An 8,076-nucleotide genomic window follows, 5' to 3' on the forward strand; every position below is an offset into this window, starting at 1 on the left:
CATATGGGAGATAAAGTATTATCAGAGAAAATTTTCTCCCCTAAAGATGGGAAGCTAAAAAGATCACAAAAACTAGCTTCCCCAAGCTAAGACTTCTCCATAGCATTAGCAGTAATTGCGTTCATACTAATAACTTTGCTACTAGCATGCAAATAAGGTTCCATAGGTTTTTTAATTTTCGCATCACATAATTCATGTCTTATTTCAGGAAATAGATTAAAAAGCTCACTTGTTGTTTTCCATTATGCCTAACTAGTGAAAAATAAAAACAAGAAACAAAAAGATGCAATTGCGGGATCTAAAGGAAATAGCTTCGAGCACTCACACACCAGCAACGAGTGCTAGGAAATAGCTTAGTAGTCGGAGGATGTGAATACATTTTACCTTACCTCCCGACAACGGCGCCAGGAAAATAGCTTGATGTCTACGCACGCTTCTATTCCCGTAGACGGTGTTGGGCCTCCAAGAGCAGAGGTTTGTAGAACAGCGAGCAAGTTTCCCTTAAGTGAATCACCCAAGGTTTATCGAACTCAGGGAGGTAGAGGTCAGAGATATCCCTCTCAAGCAACCCTGCAATTAAGATACAAGAAGTCTCTTGTGTCCCCAACACACCTAACACTACAAGAAAAGTTGCCATGGCCGACGAAGTTGAAGTCGCGCCGTGGTTGCTGGTGTACCATGGCCGACGATTTTTGGTCTCTCCGTTGTGCATGTCAAAACGTTTTTTTCTCGTTTTTGAGGCCACCTAGCCCGACGAAAACGGCCAAAACGTGGCGTATGGTGTCCCGGGACGTGGTGCATCTCGAATTCTCGGGTTCGACGGCCGAGTCAACGCAAATCCGCACCGCCGAGGGATGTAGGGCCAAGATGGCAGCCTCTCTGGCATTGTTTTTTTTCTCGATCGCGCCATCTCGTTCAACGCTCTCCGATCGAGCCGTTTACGATGCAGGATCATGGGTCCCGCATGTCATCCTCTATGAACCAAAATTCTTTCTATTCTTGGATTTTTTTGAGCCCCTGATTTCTGGCTATTTCCTTTTTCTTTTGATCCCTTGCCGCCTTGGAAACGTTGAGACCGCTGCTGCTAATTGGGACCCGCATGTCATCCTCTATGAGCAATCAACTTTCTTTTCTTGGAGTTTTTTTGGCACCTCAAATTTGGTCACTTGCCTTTTTCTTTCGATCCACCGCCGCCTCTCAAACGGTGATACCGCCGTTGCTAAATGGGACCCGCATGTCATCCTCTATGTACTATAAAACTTTCTTTTCTTGAATTATTTTTGGCTCCTCATATTTGGTCACTTGCCGTTTTCTTTCGATCCAGTGCAGCCTCTCAAACGGTGATACCGCTGCTGCTAAATCGGACCCGCATGTCATCCTCTATGTACTATAAAACTTTCTTTTCTTGAATTATTTTTGGCTCCTCATATTTGGTCACTTGCCTTTTTCTTTCGATCCCGTGCAGCCTCTCAAACGGTGATACCGCTGCTGCTAAATGGGACCCACATGTCATCCTCTATGTACAATCAAGTTTCTTTTCTTGAATTATTTTTGGATCCTGATATTTGGTCACTTGCCTTTTCTTTCGATCTCATGCCACGTTTGAAACGTTGAGGAACCTCGCGAGCTCATGGGACCCGCATGTCATCCTCTATGTACTATAAAAGTTCATTTTCTTGGTTTTTTTTCACCCTCTCGATTTTTGGCAATTTCCTTTTTCTTTTGATCCCTGCCGCCTTTGAAACGTTGAGGACTCTCTGGCTCATAGGTCCCACATGTCAGCCTCTATGTACAATCAAGTTTCTTTTCTTGAATTATTTTTGGATCCTGATATTTGGTCACTTGCCTTTTTCTTTCGATCTCATGCCACGTTTGAAACGCTGCTGGCTCATGGGACCCGCATTTCATCCTCTATGTGCTATAAAAGTTTATTTTCTTGGATTTTTTTCACCCTCTGATTTTTGGCTATTTCCTTTTTCTTTTGATCCCGTGCCGCCTTGGAAACGTTGAGTAAGCTGCTGACTCATGGGTCCCGCATGTCATCCTCTACGAACAATAAAAGTTTGCTTTCTTGGAGTTATTTTTGACCCCTAATTTCTGGCTATTTGCCTTTTTCTTTTGATCTCTTGCCCCCTCTGAAACGATGAGGACGTTGTTGGCAGGTCGGTCCCACATGTCATCCTCTATGAACAATAAAAGTTTCTTTTGATGGATTTATTTTGAACCCCTAATTAATTTCTGGATATTTCCCCTGCCGCCTTGGAATCGTTGAGGATGCTGCTGCCTCATGGGTCCCGCATGTCATCCTCTCAGAACGGTAAATGTTTCTTTTCTTGGATTTTGTTGACCAAACGATTTTTGGCTTATTTTTTCTTTCGATCACCTGCAGCCTTTAAAACGTTGAGGACGTTGTCGGCTCACGGGTCCCACATGTCAACCTCTATGAACAATAAACGCCGAGGATGCTTGCTGCCTCATGGGTCCCGCATGTCATCCTCTCAGAACGAAAATGTTTCTTTTCTTGGATTTTTTACCAACAGATTTTTGATTTATTTTTTCTTTCCATCCCCTGCCGCCTTTAAAACGTTGACGACGCTGCTGGCTCATGGGTCCCCGATGTCAGCCTCCTCGTACAAGAAACATGTGATATCTTGATTATTTTGCAGAAAATTAAACACTGTATTTCGCTATGAGCTATTGCAAACGGATAAATTAAATCTTTATTTTTACATAAACAAACTTATATGTTGAATCTCCTTGTTTTGTGTTTTTGCGAAGCATAGGACTTTCCTGTTTTTTTAGAAAAATCCGAACTTTCCTGTTTTGGAGTGGGCTGAAATTGTACGAGTCAAAAGGCCCGGCAGGATAGTTCGAAGGCCCAGATGTCCAGATGCGGCCCAATTGAAATCTTTCTTTTCTTGGATTTTTTTCACCCCCTGATTTCTGGCTACTTCATTTTTCTTTTGGTCCTGTGCCACCTTGAAAACGTTGAGATCGCTGCTGCAAAATGGGACCCGCATGTCATCCTCTATGTACAATAAAATTTCTTTTCTTTGATTATTTTTGGCTCCTGATATTTGGTCACTTTCCTTTTTCTTTCAATCTCATGCCGACTTTGAAACGTTGAGGAAGCTGTTGGCTCATGGGTCCCGCATGTCATCCTCTGTGAACAATAAAAGTTTCCTTTGTTGGATTTATTTTTTACCCTAATTTCGGCTATTTGCCTTTTTCTTTTGATCCCCTGCCCCTTTGAAACGATGACGACGCAGTTGGCAGGTCGGTCCCACATGTCATCCTCTATGAACAATAAAGGTTTCCTTTGATAGATTTATTTTTGACCCTAATTAATTTCGGCTATTTCCTTTTTTATTTTGATCCCCTGCCGCCTTGGAATAGTTGAGGATGCTTGTTGCCTCATGGGTCCCACATGTCATCCTCTCAGAAAGGTAAATGTTTCATTTCTTGGATTTTGTTTACCAATTGATTTTTGGCTTATTTTTTTTGTTTCGATCTCCTGCCGCCTTTAAAACGTTGACAACGCTGCTGCCTCATGGGTCCCCAATGTCAGCCTCCCCGTACTGCAAATCCTCTTTCTGCAAAGGTTTTATTTCTAGCTAGATAGCTAAGGTGGATTCGAATCGCCGTGGTTCGAGCGACTCGGGTAAGCCTTCTTGCACCGATTAATGGAACTAGTATACAGCAAGGTCAAGACATGTGGCTCGGTGTAATGAATCTATTTGAATCATGTTGTGGATTCAATCCGATAGTTCTCTAACGAGGTCAACCAAAATAGAAATTAAGTTTTTTTCTAAAACGGAAATGCAAATTAAGATGAACACAAACATTAGTTATCATAATAGCCGATCATACATACATACTTGCTAAGAGCAAAAGCTTGCCGGAGTTTTACCACCCATACAATTAATTAGCGAGTTCGGATAAGATAACCTTATATAAGTATAACTACAAATGCATTTGCTAAGGGCTCATGGGACAACGAGAACTAGACAACCGCAAACTTTATGACCAGCATGTCACAAGCGGCATCGAAAGATCTTGACCTTCAACTTTGATCCAATGCAAAGTTTGGCACCGTCAATGAACTTTTTCCACTGGAAGTAACGACCAAGCGGCCATCACGTGGGACCGACGGAGTACCGTCCCTCCACGGTGAGACCTTCACTCTCCACGACGAGGGAAATCTTGCCCCTTCGGCCAGCATTGAGATCCTTGGAGATACTTTTAGGCAATTTCTGATTCAAAGCAAGAGATACCACCAAAAATTAGTCAATGGCACCAATGTACTGAAGACTGAACCATGTGAGACTTTGAGTAGAGAAGACATCAAGATAAGAGCAGATTATGCTTGTCATATACTCACGAACATAGCCTTCGGATGCGTCCCGGTCACCACACGGGTGGCCACAGCAATGAGCCGAGACCTCGGTGATCCGGGCCAGGGCAGGTGCAGGAGCACTGGGCTGGTACACGAGCTGGTGCCGATGCGGGAGACTGCTCGGGCGGGTGCAATAAACATTGCCTCTAGAGGAACCGGTGCCGATGCGAGGAGACTGTTGGGCAGGTGCAGTAAATGGTGCAGCTAGAGGAACCGAGTGCTGATGCGGGAGCCTCGCTGGGTAGATGCGATGAACGGAGCCGGTACGAGAACCGGTGCTAATGCGAGGAGAGTGGGAAGCCGGTGCCGGTGCCGGTGTGGGTGCCCTTTGTGACATCCGCTCCTGTTCCATCGGGGATCTGCAACTTTGATCATGTTAAACCCGAGCAAGCTAGAACGAGAGGGAATGGTTTAGAACAACTCGCTCAAAATGCGATAATCAAAGGATATGAGTACAAAAAAGTTACATAATATATATTTCGAAGTGTCTCCAACTCTGTAAGCAGTTACGTATATCTTCCCGTTTGAGTTTCTGATCCTCAGCTCGTCGCCCTTCTTCAGACCGTAGTCAAAGCAAACTTTCTCCAATCATGTCCATACAAATATGTGATGGCCTGCGTCTTGTAGACATACACCTCATAGACCGTGTAGGTGTTCATCAATTTGTCATTGCCATGCATAGTGAAAGACCCTTCATGCGGACACATCTGGTTAATCATTGGACGAAGTTCACAAGGTACAGTTGATGGCGTGTATTTCACACGTTCGTTGGGCAACCCCAAGAGGAAGGTATGATGCGCACAGCAGCAAGTTTTCCCTCAGAAAGAAACCAAGGTTTATCGAACCAGGAGGAGCCAAGAAGCACGTTGAAGGTTGATGGCGGCGGGATGTAGTGCGGCGCAACACCGGGGATTCCGGTGCCAACGTGGAACCCGCACAACACAACCAAAGTACTTTGCCCCAACGAAACGAGTGAGGTTGTCAATCTCACCAGCTTGCTGTAACAAAGGATTAACCGTATTGTGTGGAAGATGATTGTTTGCGAGAGAAAATAGTAAAGAACAAGTATTGCGAGCAGATTTGTATTTCAGGTATTAAAGAATGGACCGGGGTCCACAGGTTCACTAGAGGTGTCTCTCCCATAAGATAAAAGCATGTTGGGTGAACAAATTACAGTCGGGCAATTGACAAATAGAGAGGGCATAACAATGCACATACATGTCATGATAAGTATAGTGAGATTTAATTGGGCATTACGACAAAGTACATAGACCGCCATCCAACTGCATCTATGCCTAAAAAGTCCACCTTCAGGTTATCATCCGAACCCCTTCCAGTATTAAGTTGCAAAGCAACAGACAATTGCATTAAGTATGGTGCGTAATGTAATCAACAACTACATCCTAGGACATAACGCCAATGTTTTATCCCTAGTGGCAACAGCACAGCACAACCTTAGAACTGTCTGTCACTGTCCCAGGTGTCAATGCAGGCATGAACCCACTATCGAGCATAAATACTCCCTCTTGGAGTTAAGAGCAAAAACTTGGCCAGAGCCTCTACTAATAACGGAGAGCATGCAAGATCATAAACAACACATATGTAATAACTTGATAATTAACATAACATGGTATTCTCTATCCATCGGATCCCGACAAACACAACATAGAGTATTACGGATAGATGATCTTGATCATGTTAGGCAGCTCACAAGATCCAACAATGAAGCACAATGAGGAGAAGACAACCATCTAGCTACTGCTATGGACCCATAGTCCAGGGTGAACTACTCACTCATCACTCCGGAGGCGACCATGGCGGTGTAGAGTCCTCCGGGAGATGAATCCCCTCTCCGGCAGGGTGCCGGAGGAGATCTCCAGAATCCCCCGAGATGGGATTGGCGGCGGCGGCGTCTCTGGAAGGTTTTCCGTATCGTGGTTTTTCCGCCTCAGGGGTTTCGCGACGGAGGCTTTAAGTAGGCGGAAGGGCAACGTGGGGGGCCGACGAGGGCCCACACCACAGGGCGGCGCGGGCCCCCCCTTGGCCGCGCCGCCTTGTGGTTTGGCCACCTCGTGGCCCCACTTCGTATGCTCTTCGGTCTTCTCGAAGGTTCGTGGCGAAATAGGCCCCTGGGTCTTTGTTTCGTCCAATTCCGAGAATATTTCGTTACTAGGATTTCGAAACCAAAAACAGCAGAAAACAACAGAATCGGCTCTTCGGCATCTTGTTAATAGGTTAGTTCCAGAAAATGCACGAATATGACATAAAGTGTGCATAAAATATGTAGGTATCATCAATAATATGGCATAGAACATAAGAAATTATCGATACGTCGGAGACGTATCAAGCATCCCCAAGCTTAGTTCTGCTCGTCCCGAGCAGGTAAAACGATAACAAAGATAATTTCTGAAGTGACATGCCATCATAACCTTGATCATATTATTTGTAAACATATGTAATGAATGCAGCGATCAAAACAATGTTAATGACATGAGTAAACAAGTGAATCATAAAGCAAAGACTTTTCATGAATAGAACTTCAAGACAAGCATTAATAAGTCTTGCATAAGAGTTAACTCATAAAGCAATAAATCAAAGTAAAGGTATTGAAGCAACACAAAGGAAGATTAAGTTTCAGCGGTTGCTTTCAACTTGTAACATGTATATCTCATGGATAATTGTCAACATAGAGTAATATAACAAGTACAATATGCAAGTATGTAGGAATAGAGAGTGACAAGCATTAAGCATAACAAGTTGCAACAATATCATAAAAGTACCAACAACGGATACTAGACACTATGCCCTAACAATCTTATGACTATTACATGATCAATCTCATCCAATCCGTACCATCCCCTTCAGCCTACAGCGGGGGAATTACTCACACATGGATGGGGGAAACATGGCTGGTCGATGGAGAGGCGTCGGTGGTTATGATGGCGATGATCTCCTCCAATTCCCCGTCCCGGCGGAGTGCCAGAACGGAGTTTCTGGTCCCGAGACGGAGTTTCGCGATCGCGGCGGTGTTCTGGATGTCTTCTGGCGATTTCGTCTAACCCCCGTGCGTTTTTAGGTCGAAGCCCTTAAGTAGTCCAGAGGGGGGCACCTGGGGCTGCCCGAGGCGCCGCCACCATAGGTCGGCGCGGCCCAGGGGCCTGCCGCGCCGCCTGGTGGGGTGGCTGCCTCGTGGCCCCCCTCCTTCTGCTCTTCTGGCTCCATTATTCTTATGTGAAAATAGGCCCACTGGAATTAATCCCGGGGATTTTCCTGAAAGTTGAATTTCTGCACAAAAACGAGACACCATAGCAATTCTGCTGAAAACAGCGTTAGTCCGTGTTAGTTGTATCCAAAATACACAAATTAGAGGCAAAACAATAGCAAAAGTGTTCGGGAAAGTAGATACGTTTTGGACGTATCAACAGTGAAGCTGATGGGCAGAACCAGGGCAATGGGCATGGAGAGCATTCAGGTCCACCTCAGCGGAGCCGCAAGATCTTGGATGAAGAAGCTACCGGAAGGATCCATCGTCAGCTATGAAAGTTTCGAGACCTCAACAGGAATAACAATCAAAATAGGCGACGTTTTCGACCCTTCACTGATTATGACAATCCCAGCCAAGTGGCGGCTGGCTTCCGAGGAAATAGTGGAGGAAATCACCAGGATGATTACCAGCGGAA

This window comes from Lolium rigidum, unplaced genomic scaffold (genome assembly GCF_022539505.1).
Source record: "Lolium rigidum isolate FL_2022 unplaced genomic scaffold, APGP_CSIRO_Lrig_0.1 contig_39503_1, whole genome shotgun sequence".
NCBI lineage: Eukaryota > Viridiplantae > Streptophyta > Magnoliopsida > Poales > Poaceae > Lolium > Lolium rigidum.